The sequence below is a fragment of the Panulirus ornatus genome, chromosome 14 (genome assembly GCF_036320965.1).
Source record: "Panulirus ornatus isolate Po-2019 chromosome 14, ASM3632096v1, whole genome shotgun sequence".
In the NCBI taxonomy this organism is placed as follows: Eukaryota; Metazoa; Arthropoda; class Malacostraca; order Decapoda; family Palinuridae; genus Panulirus; species Panulirus ornatus.
In genome coordinates this window covers 59,100,750-59,126,968 of record NC_092237.1, presented here as the reverse complement: position 1 = coordinate 59,126,968, position 26,219 = coordinate 59,100,750, and the positions used below count along the sequence as shown (strand labels likewise).

The window sequence follows — 26,219 nt, the reverse complement described above, 5'->3', positions numbered from 1 at the left end:
TCGAATGCTCATACTAAGATCATGGATGTGTGGAATGGCTACACAAAATTCAATTCTATTCCATCGAGAACATGGCATCTAATGAGGCTACACGCTCCGTTAATTAGTCTCTCATCTTTTTAAGAATTAAAGCCAGACTGCTTCTGGGAGATGCAAGACGCGATATACCAAATATATAAGGCAATATAAAAGGTACACGATATACCAAATACATTTTGTGTTAGCGTTTTCTACAGAATATACAACGTACATACAATGTTATCTTATTCCTTCTCCTTTGAATCGTGTTTGATAATCTTCATTTGATCTTGGATTTATGTTCTCGGCCTCTCAAACGCTAGATTCGAAACCAGTTTGCGTGCGAGTACGTGCACTTACGAGGCAAATTTTGCCGGTTGGCCGAGAGAATGAAAACTACAGACTGTTTAAGCGTGAAAAGCAATAGGAGAAAGCGATTTCTGGTGCTCCAGCATCGTCCTGGACTCGCCACAAGGTGCACCACCGCCTTTTTGTTCTGAACATGACCACATACTGTTTCACTAAGAACATCTGCAATATACATGAAGTTTAGCTCGATAACTGAGTACTGTTTCAGTCAATACAACCTGCTATATACATTCCTATATACATCCTGGGATAGCATGTTTCAAAGGCTTTGAGGCTGTCATGGTACTGATCAAAATTCTTATGGAATGACGACTCGACATAACGCATATCTAATTCATTTGACCGAATAGTTCATGCGATTCATGTTCATTAGAGTACACAAAGGTTGAACAAACAAGTGTGTCTCTGGGGCAAATGTCATGCTCTGATCCTTTCAAAATATTTCATTGTTCTCTTTTCTTTAATGTCATACCTAAGTAACTTCCTCCCCCATCTCTTTTTAGCTCATTCGTCATCTCCATTTTCTTAGTCTCTCTGTTCTTTTGCACATGTCCTTCATCGTCTTCTGTTATCTTCCTTATCTGGCTCGTCTTCATTCCAAACTTCCTCACCAGAGGGCTCTTCATCCTCACTGGTCCTGGCCTATTGCCATGGCATCCATGACTCAGATGAAAGCCAGCTAAGACCAGTCATAGCTCGAAACTGTTTAATTCTGGAATCCATAAGCTCTCACAACTCAAAGTTGGGTCGGGGGTGGGTCTGTCTTCACTTGACCAGAACTCTAAAAAAGAATAAAAATCGAAAGTCTACAAGGAAGATATGTTCGGGAACTGCCTCGTATTATATTTTCTCCCCAACTATTCCTACATGATTCTTACAAAATGAACCGTCTGAATAATTCACATCCACTCAATCCCACGAGCCACGCTGTGTCACTCACCTAGTGATTGTTGACCAACACTAGACAGGGATCACGGATGTATATTAAAAGAAAAGAAAAAATATTGATCTAGTATGAATATTGTATTATGATTGCCTTCGGTTGCCTGCAACATGGCGTCTCTTCATGTCAACGACGCCAAGAGATCCGGCACGTAATGTACGAGATCAGGGCGTGTGTGTTCGTTTTTTTCCTTTTTTTTATTCTTATCAATGTTTTCAGATTGCTAATGATGCTTGCTGCAAGCCGGAAGCCCGTGAATGTTTCTTGCAAGCGACACGAGGGGGTGTTCGGAGTGTGTGTGTGTGTGTGTGTGTGTGTGTGTTGTAGAGGAAGTGTGATGAAATCAGGAATGGGAGAGAGGAGAGAAGGTAGGAGATACAAAGAATAGGGAAAGGTGAATGTCTGATGATTTGGAGAAATGGAAGTTAAAAGTGTGCGAGATATGAGATATTCATGAAGGCACACTTATACTGTGTGTGTGTTTGTGTGTATGTGTCTGTGTGGGTACACAACGTCCCTCTGTTATAACCACTCCATCAACATGTTACATGTAATTTATAATGTATGCTTGGAGAACATTAGTATAAACATGAGCCTCTCTCCTCAGCCAAACACAGAGGGAAAATCACTTTCATTTCCATACGACACAAGGTTCATATTCGTTGCGTGTGCCCCACTCTGCTTCGGACTTTGACATCTATTCACAAAATACTCAGCTGATCCAGTGTTGCCAACACGGTATCATTGCTTCTTTGAATTTCATCATATCAGATATTTATGTAAAAAGCGCCATTATATATATATTTGTTGCTACACAAACACTTTAGTATAATGAGATAAATATAAAAAAAAAAATAACTGGCATGATGATGGATGTTTGTCTTAATTCCGGTGTTCCCTCAACACCAAGCGGTCAAATCCCTTGTGTCCGACGCCGGACAGATACGCAGCCACTGTGACATATTTTCAAATGAAGTGTTATTTTTGTAGAAAGTATGAAATAAAATATTTTCAAGATGAGTTCGTATTATTCATGATGAATTTTCCTGCAAATACAATTCTCATAGGTGATTTCATACGATAAATGCCTTTTTACCAGATTTGTAGATTAGTGCTGTGAATGATATTGACAAATGTCTATTCTATCTAAAAAAATGTACACAAACATGTATCAAAGTTTGAAAATGTGTATGTAACAAATCAAAAGATCTGTTAAAACTTGGCCCATTTGCTCAAAAACTGCAATATTGGTTCTCTTTCCCACTTTTGTACATATTACTTCTATTTCATCTGCCCTTGGCTGGCTGCTTGTGTGCCTCCGCCATTAACTAGACCAAGTAATGTCCCAGCAAACCTCTGCATCACATGATTATCAGGAGGCTGCTGGCAATTTGAACCCAAGTCGTTGCAATATGTTTGCTTCTCGACAATACTACGCTTGAAGTCATCCTTTCTCGCGTATTTCCTAAATCTTACGATTTTCTCTAAGTTAGAATTTCTTCTTCCCCCCAAAATCATAATTTTCCTCACCTCTCCTTACTAACCTAACACTTTAGCACTTTTGTATGCATATTTAAGGATCTTGCCTTGGCGAAGGTTTCTTTCCATAAAGAGATCCTTCTAAGTAATGTAAAATATTGCAAATACTATTACTCATAAATAATAATAATAATACGACCTACTGCTACTACTAATGATAATGATGAATGTGATGATAGAAATGAATGAGAAAAATTAAGACTATATAAACCATTAAAGATTAAATAAATGGGTATAGAGAATATAGAAAACGGATGTGTTTTGGCGATAAACTCTACGGATACATCAACCCACGTTTCATTACTAGCGTCAACGCAGTTTGAGGCGAAACTCTACGGGTCATCTTACCCATATTTTAGTATCAAGATCTTGAGGAGGGACTTCCTCGTGAAACACAAGGGTTACCTCTACCAAGACTACGCTAACAATAACTCCAAAGCAGTTTGCCATAAACTTTTACACATCTGAATATCTACGGAAATTATCACCAGCTGCGAGACATTGTAATTAACCTCAACGGCTTTTCTCATCCGTTTCATTAATAAAAGCTTTTAAGCTGGTGCAACATCAAAAATTATATATATATATATATATATATATATATATATATATATATATATATATATATATATAATGGCAATGAGATGACCGTGAGTAAGGCATTGGATTTCCTACACCGTCACTGTTAACGAAATGTCACATCAAAAACGTTATACAATTCACGCTGAACTTTTACAGAAGTTGCCCTACATCCAATGTCGACAGCTACAGCTTTGAATTACTGTGAAGCTACAAGAGTCTGTACCCAAGACGGGTCATCACCAGCCATACCACTGCTCTTCCATTCAATAGGCGTCCAACCTACTGAAGGCATACATCAGTTTACATCGCTTCAGTGTTACTCCCCATAGCACAGTCGTATGACCCTTGAGTACGACGATACGACTTTGGGATACGACGCTAGACCACAACGATACGACCCTTGAGCAGTCGAATCCTTCAGTCAAATCCACTAAAATTTTCATTTCTATAAATACATTACTTTTGATGTGCTGAAACGTATGTCAGCAGAAGAATGGATCAAATGATACTGTTTAAAAATAAATGAATGTGCAAAAGTTCTCTACCATGATAAGTTATAGATTGCAATGTACAGAGTGAAACTGTAAATTTTCTTTTGGTTAACGCGCTTCAAGTAATCTGGTCACTCACAGATTTCAGACGACCCTCGGGGGAAAAGATTTATTCTGTATCAATAGAATATATATGCATTCGTAAGACTAGAGCTTCATACATTGAGTACAGGACACTGAGGTATCAGGGCCCGAATATTTACGAGAGGCATGCATGCGATAGAGACCTGGGTCGATGTGGTATACGGGAGTGGACGTGCCGAAATATACCCATCATTGTCCTCTCCACAATCCAGACATATTATTGTTTACGATACTTTGAAAAACAATCTTGTAACTTCAACCACAAGGATTCAACAATGAGTTACCAGCAACCCAATATAAGGTTATCAGAGCGGTATTCTGCTCCTATAGTCTAGTTTTCAAGTGGTCTTAAATACAATATAGCGCCACTTCAGTCTCTTGAATAATACACCTCCAGTCCATTACCGGATGATTGAGCGATGGGTTCAACGTCTCGTACAAAGAAACTACATTGATCAACAGTGGAAGGAATGAGTTTTGTATGTCTGATGATTTATTCATCTTATGGCTAGAGGTATCATATGATGATCAGTGGCGGATACTAGTTAATCATAGCTTGTTAATGTACATCTCTTTATTCTCTCAGTTGTATATACCCACGTTTCTTGGTATCAAATACGATGTCTTCTTATCATTTTTCTGACTATCGTTTCTAGAGACGTATGTTTTGGTAAACATATTGAATACCCTAGGACACTCGAGGTCTCCTTGAACATTAGATACCCTATGTCTATATATGGAAACAAGGACTCCAAATAAGGATATTGATCTTGAATAACCCCCCCCCCTCTCTCTCTCTCTCTCTCTCTCTCTCTCTCTCTCTCTCTCCCTTTATAGCATTTGTCAAGTACAAATTATTGATGTTCACTGACGGCATGGCAGGGGAGAAAAAGTTAGCAGTGTTTACTGAAATTTGGAGCAACTCACCTCCGAGCCCACGTTTATCAATATTTCACAATGATAAAGTAGTTACGGTTCTATTTGATGCAGTAAATAAGACTCGTGTTAGTGGAGACCACAATTCCCTTTACTTAGGCATCCCTGTATTGTATCGTATTCTTGAAAGTAATTAGGGCTAAGGGATTATTTCATCTCATTACTCTTTAAAAGTAATTAGGTTAAATGATGATGATTAAACCTAAGCGAAACTTCCAGGCTACGAAACTGGTGTGTACTGATAGAAGCGAACCCCGGTATTCCATCTAGTGTCCTGTCAATCCCTATCTTTTCTTCAACTCTCGAGGACGAAACAGCTTTGACAGAGTATATCAAATATTTCGCACGTTGAGAGCAATTTACTTTTGTCTCAAAGGACATTGTCAATAACTTTACCAGAACGGCGAAAACTGTCGAAGTTCAACCTTTTTAAAACAACGGGGTGAGGAAAAGCGGTTTAGAATGAAACGATTCGAGAATGAAATGGTATCGAATGCTCCGTGTAAGAAGGCTCTCTGAGGCTGAGGCAATCAGGGGCAGCATCCTACAGCCCATCATCAAACTGCTGAAGATATGTACATACGACATCTTATGTCCACAAATATTCAGGACAACTTGAGCCGTCGGTAAAGTTGATAACCTTCCTATCTCAACCGAGGACAATACGAGATGGTTTACATTTCTTCAGACATCTTGCTGCAGGCATCGTTTCGGTAGGGTCGACATCATACACTTGGCAACGCACCGGTAGGGTTGATATCCTACAACTGGCAACACTCTGGCATGGTTGACATCCTACAACTGGTAAACTTTAGCACGGTTGACATCCTACAGCCGGCAACACCGCAAGCCTCAGATCTTCTTAAAGATATATACAATGTTCCGTTATTGCAAATCTGACATTGGTAAACAATAACACATTATATACTGCTTTCTAGAACAGCGACGAGACAATCTTTTTTTTTTTTTTTCCTTTTCCATTACCGTAAAATCCTCTTTGCATAATAAAGCGAGAAAATAAACGCCAGGTTTCGTAGGAGTCAATTCTACAAAGCGACTATCTATTTCACGCCGTGTAATGGAAATACTTTCAGCTATTATGTTTGTTTATCCCGTGAAGTGTGTGTCAGTGGACTCGCTTCCGTGGATGAATGGCCTCTACCTCCATACGATCCCCGTGCCTCAGAACGGAACTCGCATTCAACATAATCTCAACCAAGTGGCAAAATGTTGATCATCATATGCTTTCGGAATGCCACAGAGATGAACGCCATGCATTCTGTTATGTATATATATATATATATATATATATATATATATATATATATATATATATATATATATATATATATATATGGAATATACATCAGTAGCTTGGCAAAGTCAAAGAATGTCTCGGATAATGGCGTTGCCCTCCAATGTGTCGGAAATACCACCTGAAGTCTGTGGTGTCCCTGGAGACAGAACTCCGCCTCGGTGCCTCGTACACAAAAGCTGCCCACATGTCTTGGAGACTTCCCCGAGGCCTTCATCTTGGCCCAGGCAGCCTCACACCACCGCCTCCTGCAGAAGGGAGAGGGAACGTTTCCAGTGCCACAATCATTCGTAGTTCGGGAATTCGAGGAGGGAGGAGAGAGAGAGAGAGAGAGAGAGAGAGAGAGAGAGAGAGAGAGAGAGAGAGAGAGAGAGAGAATCCACCATTTTAGGCATCGCTGACGTCACTTTCCAATCCCAAAGAAAGGTTATCTTGAGGCCATCTTGGCTTTACTCCCGTCGTCGGCCACAGACCTACAATAACAGCGCACGGAGGGAGGATCTTGTCTGATAGATCACCTTTCTCCACTTCCTCCACCTTATTCTCTTCCTGCTTGTCTCTGTCCTCAGCTATTCCTGCTCCTTCAATTCGTACTCCAGAACCTCTTCCTTCCCCCACCCCCATCTCATTTTTCTACGTCCCATTCTAACCCTTGCCTCATTATCTTTATTCTTCCTCCTGGGATGACCTCTCCTCTACCCTCTGCCAGCTTCCTCCTCCTCCTCCTCTTCTCCATCTTCTCCCTTCCCAACAACTCTCCTCCTCTCCTCCCTCACCCTTCAATCTACCTTAATACTCATCCTTTGTCGTCTGTTTCATCTCTCTTGTATCCTATTTGGGTGTATTTCCTATCGTTAGTCCTTTCCCTTTTCACATTCATTCCCAGTGATATATTCTTGATCTAGATCTCTTATTCATCCTATTGTTATCGGTGTACACCTCTCTTCCCTCCCTCCCTGTCTCCATTCCTCCCTTCACTGTCGCCCAACCAAACCTCTCCCCATATCCCTCTATACCCGACGTCTTAAATGTATACATAATTTCCACAATTTTTGCTTCTGTCATAAGAAGCAAGACAATCCACGGAGCAACACAAGTTGACGATAAATTCTCATTCAGAGGTTTGCGACACAGCTGGCTGTGTTGCTATACTTCCCGCTACATCGCAACACTCCCAGCTACTTAGCAAGAACTCCGACTGCGTCGCACGATTCCCAACTATTTCCCAACACTCCTCACTGCGTCGCATCACACTCGACTGTGTCGCAACATCTCAGGCTAATGTCGCTACACACCCAGACCTTAACACAAAAACTCCTCGACCATCAGACTCCTCTGGTGTGTATTGTCCAGCATGATGGCCACCTGACAAGAGGTCTGAATAATATCATTACCACTGGGAATGAAGACGCATCGCTTTGTTTTCCCCCGTGACACCTACCGTGGAGGTTGATGTAGGAAGAGTTAGCTCTGAAATATACGCGAACTGTGGTTATGCCTCGCATTATGACACCACAGATTGTGTGAAGTTATATCCAACACGTCCGTTTGTGTGTGTGTGTGTGTGTTCTTTATGCATATACTTGCCTATATTTCCACGCCGCTCCTGCACCAGCGAGATCGGGAGCTCTTATGCACAACATGTCACGTGTCAGACAAGACTCTGCTCCCAACTCTGTATTCACAACTTTTTCCACTCCACCTCCTCCGTCTTGTTCCTTGAGCCAACTCAGAATCTAAGCCGGGAGGGGGAAAGTTCCCACCAGACGTCGGGGCGAATTATCGCTGAATATATATCGTCTACAGTCATCTGGGTACAAGGCTGGAGCGACTGTCAATCCAGAGCTGAAGTTACCAGGGCGTGGCAACACATCTCAAAGTCAGGTTTCGTTATTAGTCTCAATATTTCTCTCTCTCATATATATATATATATATATATATATATATATATATATATATATATATATATATATATATATATATATGGTGTGTGTGTGTGTGTGTGTGTGTGTGTGTGTGTGTGTGTGTGTGTGTGTTTCTTTCCAGTGGAGAACTAGGTGCATCAAAGAACTTCTCGCTATCGCCGGGACTAATTTCCTGTTTCCCCTGAACCATTCCCTCCCCCTTCCCTTTTTAACGTTGATACACAAGGTCCACGTCCAGCTGACCCAGACTGCTAGCGACCACAGAGAAGTCCGGGAGTCAACAGTCTCACGATGTCCACTGTTCATTGCTCTTATGCTTCACTTATCTTAAAATCCCGTAACAGAACTGGGAAAAAAAAACTATGATTTACGCGCATATATAGGTATGTTGTACCGGCATTTGCTGACGTGAAAACTGTCCTTCACTTCTCCCGAAAGCCCTAAAAGATACGATCTCCCTCTCTCCTTCTCTCCTGTGTATTCATCTGTCGTTTAAACCTTTCGAGTTAGTCGACTGTTCACACGAAAGCGTGAACAAGTCTTAATGAAGCAAGGCGAAACTTTTATCAAAGTCGCTGATCTAGTTTCGAATGATTTCGAGAAACTGATTCAGAATGTCTCGTTGCGATTCTGGTGAAGGAATAGATTCGCACACCAGAGGCCTGGAGACATGTTAGTATTTATTTCATTTCCAGTACACAAGTTAAGCTAAGCTATACCCTCGTCGCTAGGGAGGGCCACGATCATAGCTTTGGGAGACGAAATAAAGACAGGCGAACCATGAGTCCAACAGTTGCTCGCGTGATCATGATTAAGATATAATGCAGATGGCCGAGAATGACGCCAAATCAGAATTGTGTAAACGCATCGCAAACATAATTCTAACATTTAAATGACTTTAGAGAACCATGGCATTCACGTATTCAGTACAGTAATCTACTGTTGTATGGTGACCACCCCTGCAACTCCACTCAAAATAGCGTAAACGAAATTTCATTAAATTCATTGAACCTCACGATAATTTTTTTAGGATATAGATCCCTCTCCATGCTCCTACAAACCTCATTTACAAACACCTTTACGTTACCACCTAGCGGGAAGTAGGTGAACCAGATCCACAAGACTGAGAAGAAAAAAAGATATCTATAAACATCTTCCCTGACAGCTAGCTGGTGTGGAACAGGTTTCAGTAGTAGCGAGGTATTTAGGAAGCGTCCCTGGGAGGGTCTTACGAGTGCAGCGAGTGTTAAGAAAGTTAAAGGAATGAGAAGAAAATTAGCAGGGTAGCAGACCCTGGGGGTCTAACCCACCTACTTTACTGTCAGCGAATTAAGAATCTTTTTTTTTAGTATCTCAGGAGAAGGAAAAGTACGTTTGTGTGTGGTGTGTGTGTGTGTGTGTGTGTGTGTGTGTGTGTGTGTGTGTCTGTGTGTGTTCACTTATCTATCTAGTAATCTCAGGAGTCACTCTTATTTGCCTGTACCAGGAGGGAAGGGAAGAGACAGGGCGATGATGAGGAATTAGGATTTGGCATAACTATAACGAAGGGAAGAATGGAGGAAGAGAAGACGAGGCACATATTGTCTATTGATAATGGTCTCGTTGTCTTTTTCTGACAATGTCGAGAGAGGAGAATCCTTCAGGCAACAGAGAAACATCTATTAAACACAACCGTCCCAGACGAGCACAGTAACCCCGAGTGAAAAAAGGAACAATAAGCAAAATGATTCAAAGGATATCTCTCTTGTATATTCACGACTCAGGTTTTTGAATTCAACGAAGCTTAAATATTCTGTCATTATCCAGGCCATAAGTGAAATATTCTAATCCTAGAAAAGAAACGGCTGCGTCAGTCATTTCATACCACACACACACACACACAAAGGAAAAGTTGCATCATTTCCATCTTTTTCAAAAATTGGGAAGTTAAAAAGAAGCCTTCCGTTCCCGACACTGTCTCCGGAACTCATTGCTAAGAAAGAGAACTGGAAACTATTGTTGTGCGAGATCTGAAATGCATTTCGCTGCATGAAGGCTTGTCTGCAGGAGGCGACGAGGCGTCTGCATTAGTGAACGAAGAATTATTGCTCTCTGGTGTTGGTCCCTCCAAGCGATGAGGTTCCTCATATTATGAGTATTGGTGTATCGACGATAGACAGATTGAAGCTTTACAAAATTCTTTAATCTCGTGCAAGACCAGAGGAAATCGAATCACATCTTTGTTTAAACATGGATGAAAGACACATTTACAGTGGATTTTAAACACACACACACACACACACACACACACACACACAAACTGGTTCGAAGCCTCGGCGTCGTATTCGTCCCACATCCAACTCAAATGTTCATCTTCCCGTCAGATCTGGTCTATACACAAGTACCTGGCTTACGCTGGTGTGTGTGTACAGACGTGGGAGTAAAGACATGGTACATATATATAAAGTCAAGAGGCAGGGGCAACACTAGTGTAGAACCCTCTCTTCGCAATACAAAAAATAATCACAAACACACACACATATATATATATATATATATATATATATATATATATATATATATATATATATATATATATATGTGTGTGTGTGTGTGTGTGTGTAGGTATGTATATTTGCGTGTGTGGACGTGTATGTATATACATGTGTATGGGGGTGGGTTGGGTCATTTCTTTCGTCTGTTTCCTTGCGCTACCTCGCAAACGCGGGAGACAGCGACAAAGCAATATATATATATATATATATATATATATATATATATATATATATATATATATATATATATATATATATATATATGCAATGGAAGAACTTAATTTGCTTGCAACCTCACAAAGGATTGGAATTGGCGAATCTAGTGTCACCGCACCTCAGGATCACACACCAACTAAAAGAATTCCGCTGCAGGAAATTGGCCATAAAAGTGCTGACCACGACCACTGAGCTGGGGAAAGCATTATCTATGACGCTGGTGCAGTATGGCTGCGGCGCTGGTGGCACCAGAGGTATCATTGGTGACGAATGTTTTCTATAATCACTTGTACATCATGAAGTGTTAACTGATGTATTTGATGTCTAAGGGATTTGCTACCATCCATAGGTATTCATTTCGGTATAGATCTCGTCTACCAAACACTCTCCACATCTACTGAAATACCCACATCTACCTAACACTCTCCACATTCAGCAATATACCCACATCTGCCAAACACCCTACACATCTACCAAACACCCTACACATCAACCAAACACCCTACACATCTACCAAACACCCTACACATCAACCAAACACCCTACACATCAACCAAACACCCTACACATCAACCAAAACACCTTACGAAATGGATACATCATCCAAGACTCTGTCTCTAAAGAGTTCTTCACCTCACCTCTTTCGCAAGTCTCCATATTTTTCCTCTCTCTTCGTATTTTCCTTTTTTTTACTCGATTCGGCTTTTCATCCATACCCATGTTTCATTATTTACCAAGGCTCTCAGGGCATTCCCTCTCACCTTCCTTTCACTACCTAAATCTGAATATTTCCTCTCCCACTGGATTAGATTATAGGATTTAGGCTTATAAAGCCAAACACTGTGTTCTACGGTTATCCGGCGCTCTGTGCTCCCACCGACATCAGTACCCACCATCACTTTTGAATACTTCAACCCCATTAACAGTTTGTAGTTCTACCCCAATCAACCTCACACGACAGAACACTTCAACACGCCTCATCAGAGCTACTCACCATCCTGTTCAAACCCTATTCTGAATCAGCTCACGAAGCAGTATCACCCTCCAGCAGGAACTGTAGCAATCTCCCAGTCTGTCACAAATACAGTTAGCAAGAGAGAAGGCTACAGTGTGGAGGTCATGCATTCCATAAACACCGATATGAAGTTTAATCTTTAACTACTCGGTTGTTAAACATAGAGAAGGATCAGCTAAACTGATAAAGTGAGAATACACATACGAAGGAGGAAAACTGAAAGCAGACAAGATATAAAGCGGGATCATCTCTAGAGAGATTTTTGTGAACCTGTTAAGATAGGATGGGGTCAAGTAGGCCTTATGACGGGGGAGAGAAAGAGATCTATCACCGAATCTGACGTAAGGTGGAAAATCCTGTAGATACCAAACACGTTAATCAACACTCCCTAACATACACATACTCATAAGAAAAAGAACATTCGGTACCAATAATATTTTAGGAGCCACTTGCGTCGCGGACATATTGCACTAACGTCATAAATAAAGCTCCCTTGCCCAGGGTCGTAGCCAGCACAGTTATGACCAATTTCCTGTGGCATAATTCCTCAATTACGTTTCCTTCAGCTCGGGTGAAGCCCTCTCCGGCAAAACTTTTCCAACTCATTAAAATTGGATTTGTTTTCGCCACCGACTCCCAGTCCTGAGAAATTATATAACAGCGAATATGTTAGAACATTTTTTTTCGGCTTTAGCAATCTGTTAAAGGAATATCATCCTTGCATTTTCGATTGATTCTTAATTCCACTTATATACTTATGAATGAAGTATTGTAAGAGCTCAAGTATAGAGGTCCCTTATGAGTCGATGAAATCACCTCTAGATTACAAGATAAAGTAAGAGCAACACGTTAAACTTTCACGGTACTTAGAAGAACTTGCAAACGGCACAGCGAGTGGTGGTGTGGATAATGGAGGATAATAAGGTGCGGATAACTGAAAAGACTTTGTGCAAGAAACCCTGAAGAGTACAGGTGTGAAGGTTGCAGGTTTGAAGAGGGTATATGTGGGTAGTATCCATCTGAGAGGTACAAGTCTAGGAAGGAGAGATTTTAGGAGTACGAGAGTTGCAGGTAAAGGAATACAGGTTTGAAAAATATAGATGCATTAAGTTCGGGTCCTAAGGAGTATAGGTTTCAAGGGTAAGAACTTGGAGTACACGAGAGCTACTCAGAAGACTTACCCACGCCAGGTAGACGAGCCATACCTGGACAGCTCCTGGACGACTAAGGATATCGAATCCTATTAAAGCAGATGTCTTGTGCGACTCCTACAGTCAAGGGCGATCCAGGTGGCAATAAAAAGGGAAAGAAGAGGCTTCTTCACCTAAATATCACCTGAGTAATATCTAGCCCAAAATTCTTTCTGGTATACAAATCAATACAGAAATATAAAAGCAGTTTTGATTACCACTGTGTTTGATAAGAGAAATATACATACGTATCTATACTTAATTATGGTACCCAATTTGGAAAGGTAGCGTCAGGAACAATCAAACAAATGACTAACATTGCACACACCCACCGACCAAGATGGTTGAAGGCGTCACGTTTCTTCTGGCGTTATCAAGGCAAGGAAGAACTATTGGGTTCTCGTCAAGGATCAGTTCAGAGCATGGAGCTGTCTCTCACGTCTCTACTTCATCTGGAAAGTTGAGGAGATGGGTCGAAAATGGCCGAGGAAAAGTTTAAATGGCAGTGATATTGGCAGATTTTTAAAGGAGTTTTAATTTGTCAGGCAAAAAAAAAACCTCAGTTCTCTCTCTCTCTCTCTCTCTCTCTCTCTCTCTCTCTCTCTCTCTCTCTCTCTCTCTCTCGCATTATCAATCATGAGTTCTCATGGGAGAGGAATGGATGAGGGTGAGGAAAAAGGACGAGGTCAGGGAGGAGGATAAGAGCGTTGGGGAGCGAGTTCAAATGGAAGGGGAGAAGGTAGTAAAAAACGAGGAGGGGGTCCAAAGGAAAGATAGGTAGGACCAAATGAGCAAGGAAGTATTTTTGGGGGAAGGAGTCGACAGGGAAGGAATAGGATAGGAAAAGATGTTCAATAAGGAAGGGAAAGTGGAGAGAAAAGGAGGTCTGGCAAGGAGAATATCTAAGAAAGGGAAAATGCAAGAATGAACACCTCAGCTTGGGTGGGTAAAATAGCAAGTCCTAACACCAGACTCCACGATGACTCCATCACTACACTCTGCTTCGACCCAACACTGGACTCCATCACGATTACCATCTCCCCAGCGCTAGACTCCATCACTACACCCTCCTATCCAGCCCTCAACTCCATCACGACTCACCTCTGTCGCAGTTGCGAGACCATCAGTACAGCCATCCCTTTACATCAGACTCCATCACAACCTCCATCACCCCTAAAACTACAGATTTTCCACGATATTGTATACTACGACATCATATCTGTATCATTAGGGGGGCACAGCTGACTGCAATCAGCTATGATCGGTCTTGGTGTACGAGTGATTCTCTGAACCGGGATTCGAATGGCGAGAGGTGAGGGTAGAGGGTTGTGTTGGGAAAGAGACAAATACTCACCATCATAAACACCGTTGCCTCTCAGGTTGGGTCACCTCACTTCCAGAAGCGCGTAGAGCTAATAGAGAAAGTGCAAAGGAGACGCCACCTTAGGTCTTTTTGATTCTAGTCAAATGTACAAGTTAAATTCACGCATCATACTCACCATGATCACCGATCTCTCTCTCTCTCTCTCTCTCTCTCTCTCTCTCTCTCTCTCTCTCTCTCTCTCTCTCTCTCTCTCCATCATCAGTAGCGCCAATGTTATTATCGTCACCATCGCCACCACACACACACACAGCTATGCCAACAAAAGACATGAATTGTCAAAACCTCATCACTGACACAGAGAACATCACTATATCGATTGTACCATCACCAACCACACAATCAACCACATTATCAGCCACACTATTAGCTACAGCATCAACCACACCAGAAACACCACACAACCACATTATCAGCCACACTATTAGCTACACCATCAACCACACCAGAAACACCACACTATCAACCACATTATCAGCCACACTATTAGCTACATCATCAACCACACCATCAACCAGACCATGTACACATCAACCAAGCCATCAACACCACCTTTAACGCGACCATCACCTTCACTCTATGATGCCGAGGGTAATAACAATACCGTCCACACACTCGTATAAACCCGGCCATTCAGGCGGCAAATGTACATAGTTCTAAATTACGGTCTGTCACTATGTGGAAACATGTCTACGTCTGTCTGTTGGCGTCATTTACGTAAGAGCAAGTCTGGATATATCTATAGTTCCGACTATGAGAGACTTTACGGTTATTAGAGAACATGATGAAGAGAAATCGTCCTTCCTACACACGAGTTACGAAGTGGTCGAGATTTTGGGAGGGACTTTTTTAATTTCCAGTTGCAGCAGGGGAGAAAAGAACACGACCCCTCCAGAGTCGTGATGGCAGAGAAGTGTGGTTTATATTACCAGTCTGAGTGTTTCCACTGTGTGTAATTAACGCGCCGCTGGGATCAATACACATGGTGCCTGTCACGCATCAGGGGGTTTGTGTATCCTCTACGCAACACTGACATAATAGACACTGTTGGTTTTTCAGGATAGACACTTCCAGCAGTGTAGCGAACTTAAATGTTCATAGTCAATATCTCTCACGTCTATCTTGACCTTTTCTATCATAGATTCTTATGAACATTTCATGGTAGCGAGTGTTCTTTTTTCTCCTCTGTTCCAGGGGTATCGAGTGAGGCTGGCTCACACGGGGATCAAAGAGGACAAATAGAAGTCGGGGTTCGACACCCATTTTACGAGCGCAGTCTCGGTGCACACGACCTAGAGTACGGTATTCAAAGTCATTTTGAAGACAGTGAACTGAATATTCTCAAGGATATTCACAGCTACGATATAAACTCGTGTACACACTGTGAAGACTACAAAATGGTAGAGCGATTATTAACCAAATGTCTGTGTGTCGTAGATATCTGCTGCTAGGAGGGGCGGGGGAAGAGCCTGAAAATCCTCCCCCCTCCCTGTCTGCCTCCTGTATTATTACAAATTAGGAACAGAAGCAGAGCAAAAATTTCCCTTTAACGTATAGTATTTTGTGGCTAACGTTTTCACCTTGCTAATACGGGGAAATATACAGAGAAACATACAGATTAGAGACAGTGGAGTTACAACACCGGGAGGGATGTCGACCGTACAGTGTGTGCGAGCTTGCATGGGTTCAATGCGGTTGTGGGGCCGAAATGCATCAGAGACGAGGGATCTCTGGTGGCAGGAGGTGACGGTGGCAAGGTGCGGTAGCTTGAAGATTGAAGAATGAGGTCCAGGCGATGGTTGGAGAGAGGCGAGAGGACAACGTGTGTGTTTAGTGCCTCATGTTAGAAGGGTCGAGGGTGATTCTTGTACGCTATTTTTAGCACGTTTTCTAGTAGTCCCGTTATGTAGGTGGATAGGAAGGAAGTGATGACTATGGATGTTCTTGTATATGCTAGTGTGTGCGTGTATTGTGTGTGTAGTGTGTGTGTAGTGTGTGTGTGTGTGTGTGTAGTGTGTGTGCAATACGTGGTCGTACGTGTGGTCAAATTCCTACATTTGAGCTTATATACTTGCAACATTTTTATAACTTTCCATACCACCTTCTGCTCCATATCATCTCGGTCAAAATGAACTAAACTTTCATTTCCACAACTCCACGTGAAACGCATCAGTTGCATATCAAAGTCTATTAAATATAATTCACCGCGCCGTATTATTCATTTGACACATGTCAAAAACATTTGTTCGCAATTGTTAATTCAGATTGCAAATCTGAACAGAAAACTTTACTTGTATTTCCGGGATATGTCCAGTAATGTCGACATACATTGATTAGGGAGGCAGGCGTTCATGGCAGAGTTAAACACCTATGTGGTATTTGCCGAACTGTGTGGAGAAGGGGGAGGGAGCCCTGTCGCACCCCGTCCGTGTCACGGTTATGTATCCTCCCTGTTACTAAATTAGCCGGGTACAGTGTGTTATTTACCAGTGTGTGCAGGACATGGAGTTCTACCATTCTGGGGACACTATTTATAGATGTGTGGTGTGTGTGTGTGTGTGTGTGTGTGTGTGTGTGTAAAAGGCTTCATTCCAAGATGCCAAAGGCCCTGGTGAATTAAAGTCTCTAAGCCTTCCATTATTGCCTAAATAACCATCGCTGTGACCATGTCCCCCCTCGCTTCAAATTTTTTTTTCTCTCAAATTCGCTTCGCTTTTACTAAAATCACGATTGGGGAGTTTGAACTGCAGTGTACTCACTAGTGTGTGGTGCGTCAATATAATCCTCCACTCCACGAATTAAAAAAATAAAAGTCCCAGACTGAAAATAGTTCATATGACCAATGTGATGTAAATTGGGCCAACACGGGATGGAGAGAAATACATTTCGAAAGGGAAATTTTACCTTTTAAAACGATTCTAAATGTTAAGTGAATAGTTTAATTCAGAATAGAAAAGTCGCAGATAATGGCTAAGTCAGATTTAGGAATGATTCCACATTTTTTCCCACATGCAGTCCACAGTCATTGTGGGAGTTAGGCTAAAACTTCCGAGAGTCTTATATCGGTCTTGTGCTCTCATTAGGGTCAATTTCACCGCTCCTCTTAATATAACAAGACCTTTATAGACTAACCCTTTATAATACCTTCTATATTCCTGGGAGAAAAACAATCTCTCTCCGTTTTCTTCGCGCTCAAAAGTTATTTTTCACCAGTCCCTGAAGCCATCAAGACCTCGATTACTCTGACGATTCATACAATGTGGCTACTCCCGAGACTGGACGGATGAGCTAGGATACCAGTCCCTTAAAGGAGAGAGAGAGAGAGAGAGAGAGAGAGAGAGAGAGAGAGAGAGAGAGAGAGAGAGAGACTTGACTTTCACATACGTGTAACTATGGGTGTTCGGAGTACTTGGCGCGTTCTACCTATATCCACAATTTCAGTCCTGGGATCGACAGATGCCGGTATTTCAGTACCCTAACACAAGAAGAACTAAATTCCTCACCCAAAATCACTTCACTGTCATTCTTCTGTCCGGGATTTCCATCATTGTGTATTCGTCTACTATTTATTCATACCTCTCCACTCCGCGTAGACCTGGTGGACAAGACATTGAATATTTCAAGAGCTGCCTATGATGGCCACCTCCATTAAAAAAGCACCAGAACCGTTGATGGATGCGCATGCGGCCCTAGCATCTGAATATTCATCAAACTGGCATCAGTCTACAGGAGACAGATCGGAATCAGTTAGCAACAGCTCGTAAAGACTCGAAAGCTTGAATCCAAAGCTTCACCTGGGAGTGAGCTCTGAAATCATACTGCGGGACGAACCATTTGGTTCGGTACAGCGTCAGTGTTTCGTGAAAAGTCTTCCGTGTCTCTAGCGGCAAAATAAGTCTTAAAAGGTCACTGTAGTCCTCAAAATAAGTCTTAAAAGGTGTTATGGTCACTGCTGTCCTCACAGGTTCGAAGAGGATATCCCACTAAAACAATTAAGTCTTAAGTGTTCATGTATACCGTTGACGTGGAAAATGTTCGTCGGTTTATGAATCTATGTACTTAAAGTATTCTTATGCAAGTGGTTTAGAGAGATCTCAAATTTATTTATCAGTTCAAATAGTTTGGTTAATCATAGCATCTCCGCCGATGCTTGCTACGTATAGAGTCGTTAACAGTCTCTCTGAGCAATTCCGCTTTTACTTGGCAACTCCTGAAAAATGAGTGTTGACGTTACTTTTAAAAAACGCAATAAGAAAATTCCCATGAACGCCAGAGTCTGATCCCACTTAGAGAATTAAACTTAGATTTAAATCCATGGCTAGAACACGTTAGATTCCTAGTGGAAAGCATTAAATGAAGGTCGAACTGTCAACCAGCAAATTAAGTTGTAACGATTCCACATCAAATCACGATATTCCTTCCTCTTGCCAACCATTCAGTGGGATGAAGATAAAACAATGGTATGTAGTATGTGAAATGGACCATGTATTGAACATCTGCATAATTTACACAAACGTAATATCACTCATACATATCAAACATCTACATAATTCAAACAATTGTAATATGACGTACATAGTTTCGAGTACCACTAAATCACAAAATACTTCCTCCTAACCATCTTTCCCTTGGCCAACGCAATACTAACCTAGCTGGCTCCCACACGAGACCATCTGAACACACCAGCCATCTGAACACACCAGCCAGCAGATGGCCACAGAAGAAGAACACTGGAACTGAAATGAGACAAATTGTAGTCCTCACGACCCAAGGCCCCACCTCTGGTCAAGAAGGGTCTCCAATTACTCCTTAAAAAGTTGACACTTAGGAAGTAAATACTAAACTAACAGAACAATTAATCGCCTCAAATATGATGTAAAATAACATGAGGTTACTACATGACAGCGTCTATATGTTATGAAAGAGATCATGGAATTTATAAATATAAATAAAGTTGATGGAAAATTCCAACAACAGAACTGCCCTCTAGCGGATGGGCAGGAAATTCCATAGACGTCGACATAGTCCAGATAAGACAAAATAGTCCAACTTAAATGATCTCAGAGGATACCAGTCTTGTAGGTAAATCATTGTGAGCGGACACCTAATATGAGCCACATTAGGGTGATATGTACAGTAAGTTAACATAGACACCCGTACCCATGACGTCTCCCCCACAGAAATATAGCTTTGAAGTGAAAGGGAAAGGCTGGGTGGGTATAGACGACAGTAAGTTATGCCTTGAACTAACGTGAGAAAAATGATATGATTCGACATAAGTAATGATGTGTCGTAACCTTGATTAACCTTAGTCACATCGAAGACATTTTTCTTTTTTAATTTTCCAAACGAAGGAACAGAGAAGGGGGCCAGGTGAGGATATTCCCTCAGTGGCCCAGTTCTCCGTTCTTAACGCTACCTCGCTAACGCGGGAAATGGCGAAGTTTGAAAAAAAAAAATATATATATATATACATATATATATATATATATATATATATATATATATATATATATATATATATATATATATATATATATATATATATATATGTGTGTGTGTGTGTGTGTGTGTGTATGTGTGTGTGTGTGTGTGTATGTGTGTGCCATGATCTATATTGCCCAAGGTCGTTGTCTTTTAGTCACCTTAATTCTTTATATTTCCGTTTTATATCAATTCTGAGCAGATGAATTAGTGTTCACTAGTGTAACATCTATTGCCTCAGTGTTCATTCTCGAAGGAGTAATCGGCGACCCAGCTTCTCTGTCTCCCTTTACTTGACGTTCTCTGGAACACCACACTCACAAGAGCCCACCAATAAATCCCTCTTCATCCTTCAGCTCCTGAAACCTAACACCCTCCCCACCCACCGCCTCTCAGCCAGAGGTCAAGAAAGAGGTTCTCATAGATTTATTTACCTTCCCAGCAGTATGGACGAGAGTCTTTATGTTTGCCACGAACCAGGGAGACATGCCAAGAGAGTGAACTTCCTCTTGTGTGCTTGTGATTCGGAACCGCTCGAAGGAGGGCTATGGCTAACCTAAGCAACACCATCGAGAGATACAGTCGAACTGGACTCACCAGTATTCAAAAAGGAATACAATAACTTCGAAGTATGTGCTCATAGTGTAGTGGTTATCACATCTGTCTAACACACAGAAGGTCCCAGGTTCGATCCCTGGTGAGCACAGTTGGATGTTTTTTTTTTTATAGAACTCCGTCAATGCAGTGGTTGGCGTTCACCAATGTTACAAGTCAGGGTTCGGATCCCGGACAAATTACTCGGCTCTTGAGCAATTCCTTAAAGTTCAAAGATGGAGCCAGCCACGTCCCAGAAGCCGAGCAGACGACCAGGTACGACCCAGTAACCCACCAAGTAGCCAGACCTAATCTACCAGACAACCACAGACAATCCAGTCACCCACGAGAACATGTGGTACAATCCATTTGACCTACGAGACCATCAGGAAGTATGTTATATATCACATGCAATAAACAGTTCAGATTATATATATATATATATATATATATATATATATATATATATATATATATATATATATATATATATATATATATATATATATATGCTCTTACTAGCCAAAGTCCCTCAGAGCTTTCTCATCCAGCCCTGCCAGCACCACTATGCACCCAGTCAACCAGACTCTCAGGAACCAAGCAACCACAAGACACTAAACAGCAACCCGAAAAAGCCTGTAAACCGTAAATTCTTCGTATAATGTGCCTGGCAAGCGCCACCTCTGTGTGTGGGGCACGGCGTTCATTGCGTGTGCTGTTGCTGTTATGCAAGTCTCCCCTGACGCCTTTTTGGGCAAAATAAATTATATCCAGTCATGCAGTTATTTCCCATTAGCTGTGGATGCGAACAATGAGCAGTACCGGGGGGAACTGTTAATGATAAAAGCTTATGGAGTCATTCGTTTGCAGCTGGGAACGTTAAGGTATGTGGACCCCCATACCTTAGAGAAAATGGTATGATTCAATTCTAATCCATCTAAAGGCTAGGATCTGACGCTATCACTGGATATGATGTATAATATATCAAATCATTTTCTAATCCACCTGGGGAAACAAATTTCACTGTAAGTCACCGTGGTTGTAATCTCCAGGAGGTAACTGCAAATGGCCGTGTTCCATATTAACTTGCCTGAGCTGACGAGCCAGACGCACGCAGGGATCACATAGAAAACGGAACTTTCCTTAGTATGAAAACGGAACCTTCTCGATCGTGATTTGAAGCTATAACTACAATAATGTCACTCAGTGGTTATGAAGAAATTCAGCCGTTATCTTATTCGCCAATAATAACTTCCTGTGGCATACGGTATGCTATCAACCGATCATGAGGGATTCAAATGTGTTATGGGAACTGTATGACAATTTTGGTGTCTCAGACACGATGAAAAAGAAAGAGAGAGCCGACCAGAAACGATAGATATAGGATGCCCAGAGATAGAGGGATAGGGAGAGCATCGAAATGAGGAAGGTAAAAACAAAAACCAATGGCAAAAAAGCGAGTCTATACCGTGAGGTGAAAATAAAAAATAAAATGATGAGAAGCAACAAATGAAGTCAAATAAAAAAAAGAAAACGTAAAGAATGATGAAATAAACCAGACAACTTCGTAGATAGAGTGAGACAGGTGGACGATGGTGACATGTTTGGGATGATATGAGAATTAACGATAGAGATAGAACTCAACGCGAAACAGACATGAAAGAAGCAAAACTGTGAGGGATGAGGAGAGCATGAGAAATGTTGACCGTAGAGATAAGGGAAAGTGGCGGAGAGAGTGGAGGAGAGAGCTAGGAATAATGACGTAATGGGAGAGAGGAAGGAAGGGTGTTGGAATGAGGAAGACATGACTCCCCCCAAATCTCTCCTCAACCATGCTCCCTTGTCTCATCTCTCCCCACACAACTCTCGTCACCCACAGCTCTCCCCTCTCATTATTCTCTCTCACTCTCCTACTCCCCACCTCCACTCCCTCCTCTTCACTCTCCCCTGCAGAACTCTCCCTACCTCTATCTTTCATTATTCTCCCCTCTCTTCCTCCTCCCCTTCACCTCCTCCACTCCTAATCTCCCCTCACCCCAGTACTTAACGTTCCGCTGTTTTCCCAACACTATCTATTAAAAGTGGTAGGAAGGCCCAGCTTATGCTGTAAGAACACTTTGCTGCATAATATGATCACCGTCGTTTTTTCCTGGCCAGCGACGTTCATCTATATTCTCCGTTGGTATCAGAGGAAAGGAAGGAAAATATTATTTTCTACAGGAAAGGGTCGTACAGTCGTGCTTAAAGGTCGTACCTTCATGTTCAAGGGTCGTACTGTCGTGCTTAACGTGTTAGGTTAGGTTAGGTTAGGTTAGGTTAGGTTAGGGTTTGGCAGGCATAAACAATGCATAGGACAGTCATTTAAGAGTACACGCCTTCAGGTCAAAATCCGGTCTGCAGATTATCAGGTCATGCATCAGCCACTCAGTTTCCCCCCTTCAAGTCATGTAACAACCAGTCAGCATCCCATTAAGTCATGCATCAGCCACTCAGTTTCCCCCTCAGGTCATGTAACAACCAGTCAGCATCCCATTAAGTCATGCATCAGCCAGTCAGCATTCCTTGGAGTCATGCATCGACCAATCAGCATCCCTTTAAGTCATGAATCAACCAGTCACCATCCCTTTAAGTCATGTGTCAACCAGTCAGCATTTCTTTACTTCATCCCTCAGTCACTCAGCATCTTTTTAAGTCATGCACCAACCACTCAGCATCTATTTAAGTCATGCATCAACCAATCAGCATATCTATTAATTAAGCATAATCATGTAGAGATAACGTCATCTTTAGATACTTTAGGAACCAATAAACATGCACACTTCAACGAAAACACATCAACCACTCCATTTCTTCATTATCTCTCCCCCCCACTCCCCTCCCCATCCCTTCCCTCTTCTCCCTCGTCAGTCATGTACCCTCGTTGCGCATGACTTAATTCAAAATCCACCCCATTTTCAGCTCTGCTTCATTAGTCGTATTTTCCACCTCTAATGGTCAATCACCCATCCTCCTCAGGCCAGTTAATAGCATGAAGAGGATGCGATTATCTCTCTAAACGGCTTGGCTCTCTCTCTCTCTCTCTCTCTCTCTCTCTCTCTCTCTCTCTCTCTCTCTCTCTCTCTCTCTCTCTCTCTCTCTCTCTCTCTCTCTCTCTCTCTCTCTCTCTCTCTCTCTCCAGGGCCTAGGGCGGAAGTTTAATATCCAGGACTGAACTCCTCGTCCTGGAAAGTCTAAAGGAAATGTAGGTTGGTGGAGTCTGTGTAAATCTAGTCGATAGTATCTCTTGTTTGTTGCCGTTGCTCATACTGTCATGGTGCTCCAGCTGAGGAGAGAGAGAGAGAGAGAGAGAGAGAGAGAGAGAGAGAGAGAGAGAGAGAGAGAGAGAGAGAGAGAGAGAGAGAGAGAGAGAGAGAGAGAGAGAGAGAGAGAGAATACTGTACAGGGAAGGAGTTCTACACTCGTGGGGCCCCATCTCTTGAACCATATCTACTATCTTACAACTTTTTAAACTTCTGAATGCTGTCTGCTCTTGTTATTTCCTCATTCGTTTTGTACCATTCACCCACACTCGTAAAAAACTAATTCTTTAAATCCTTTCTAACAAGTTCCTTCTTTCACTTCATTCTGTGGCCTCTGGTTGGTCTATCCTTGCATTTCTAGAACCGAGTTGAAAGCTTAGAGGCTAAAACTACCTATTGCCACTGTACGGGGAGGGAGTTGAACACAAGTGGTCCCCCTTACTCTTCTCTTTAGGGAAATTGAAGACTTCTAGCCTTTCCCTGTAGCCCAGCCATCTCAGTCCAGGTGCCATTTTTGTTACCATGTACTTGAACTCTGTTCTTTGTTCTTCAGTTGCAGAGATCAAACTAAATAAGCATTTTCTAGTTCTTGGTCCAGTATAGGATGTATAAAGATCCCACAGTATTTCCTTATTCATGAATTTGAATTGCTAGTCTAACATTTGCCAGCAGACAGTTTGTCTCCTTTACTATTCTCTTTATGTAAGAATTTGGTAACATATTGGGAACGAATCAACTCTCAAGTCTCTCTCTCACGTACTCATATTCCCGCAGCTTATTTCCTGCTGGATGATTCTCATGTAAAGGTCCTCTTTCACCTTCTTTCACCTTGTCTCGTACTATTCATACTCACATGTGTGTATGTGTGTGTGTGTGTGTGTGTGTGTGTGTGTGTGTGTGGATGATATAGATATTAAATTACGAATAAGAAAAAAATAAATATATATATATATATATATATATATATATATATATATATATATATATATATATATATATATATATATATATATATATATGTATATATATATATATTATCCCTGGGGATAGGGGAGAAAGAATACTTCCCACGTATTCCCTGCGTGTCGTAGAAGGCGACTAAAAGGGGAGGGAGCGGGGGGCTGGAAATCCTCCCCTCTCACTTTTTTTTTTTAATTTTCCAAAAGAGGGAACAGAGAAGGGGCCCAGGTGAGGATATTCCCTCAAGGGCCCAGTCCTCTGTTCTCAACGCTACCTCGCTGATGCGGGAAATGGCGAATAGTATGAAAGAAAGAAAGAATATATATATATATATATATATATATATATATATATATATATATATATATATATATATATATATATATATATATATATATATATATATATATATATATATAAGGTTATTAGGTACAGTAGGGTTAAGGGTCAAGTCAATTGGAAGGTAAGTTTGAATGGAGAAAAACTGGAGGAAGTAAAGTGTTTTAGATATCTGGGAGTTGATCTGGCAGCGGATGGAACCATGGAAGCGGAAGTGGATCATAGGGTGGGGGAGGGGGCGAAAATGCTGGGGGCCTTGAAGAATGTGTGGAAGTCGAGAACATTATCTCGGAAAGCAAAAATGGGTATGTTTGAAGGAATAGTGGTTCCAACAATGTTGTATGGTTGCGAGGCGTGGGCTATGGATAGAGTTGTGCGCAGGAGGATGGATGTGCTGGAAATGAGATGTTTGAGGACAATGTGTGGTGTGAGGTGGTTTGATCGAGTGAGTAACGTAAGGGTAAGAGAGATGTGTGGAAATAAAAAGAGCGTGGTTGAGAGAGCAGAAGAGGGTGTTTTGAAGTGGTTTGGGCACATGGAGAGGATGAGTGAGGAAAGATTGACCAAGAGGATATATGTGTCGGAGGTGGAGGGAACAAGGAGAAGAGGGAGACCAAATTGGAGGTGGAAAGATGGAGTGAAAAAGATTTTGTGTGATCGGGGCCTGAACATGCAGGAGGGTGAAAGGAGGGCAAGGAATAGAGTGAATTGGAGCGATGTGGTATATCGGGGTTGACGTGCTGTCAGTGGATTGAAGCAGGGCATGTGAAGCGTCTGGGGTAAACCATGGAAAGCTGTGTAGGTATGTATATTTGCGTGTGTGGACGTATGTATATACATGTGTATGGGGGGGGGGGGGGTTGGGCCATTTCTTTCGTCTGTTTCCTTGCGCTACCTCGCAAACGCGGGAGACAGCGACAAAGTATAATAAAAAAAAAAAATATA

General features: G+C 41.8%; 1 long non-coding RNA gene and 1 other non-coding gene across 2 annotated transcripts; one reads left to right on the top strand and one right to left on the bottom strand.

Moving 5' to 3' along the window:
- Window positions 1-229: 229 nt before the first annotated feature.
- LOC139753477 (uncharacterized) lies at window positions 230-19,352 on the bottom strand. Its single transcript, XR_011713722.1, has 3 exons — window positions 19,247-19,352; window positions 13,550-13,669; window positions 230-1,168 (listed from the first exon to the last, which is right to left on the bottom strand). It is a non-coding gene; the product is annotated as an uncharacterized lncRNA (long non-coding RNA).
- Window positions 19,353-20,715: 1,363 nt separating this feature from the next.
- On the top strand, window positions 20,716-20,788 carry TRNAV-AAC (transfer RNA valine (anticodon AAC)). Its single transcript has one exon. It is a non-coding gene; the product is annotated as a tRNA-Val (tRNA).
- The last annotated feature ends 5,431 nt before the right edge of the window (window positions 20,789-26,219 follow it).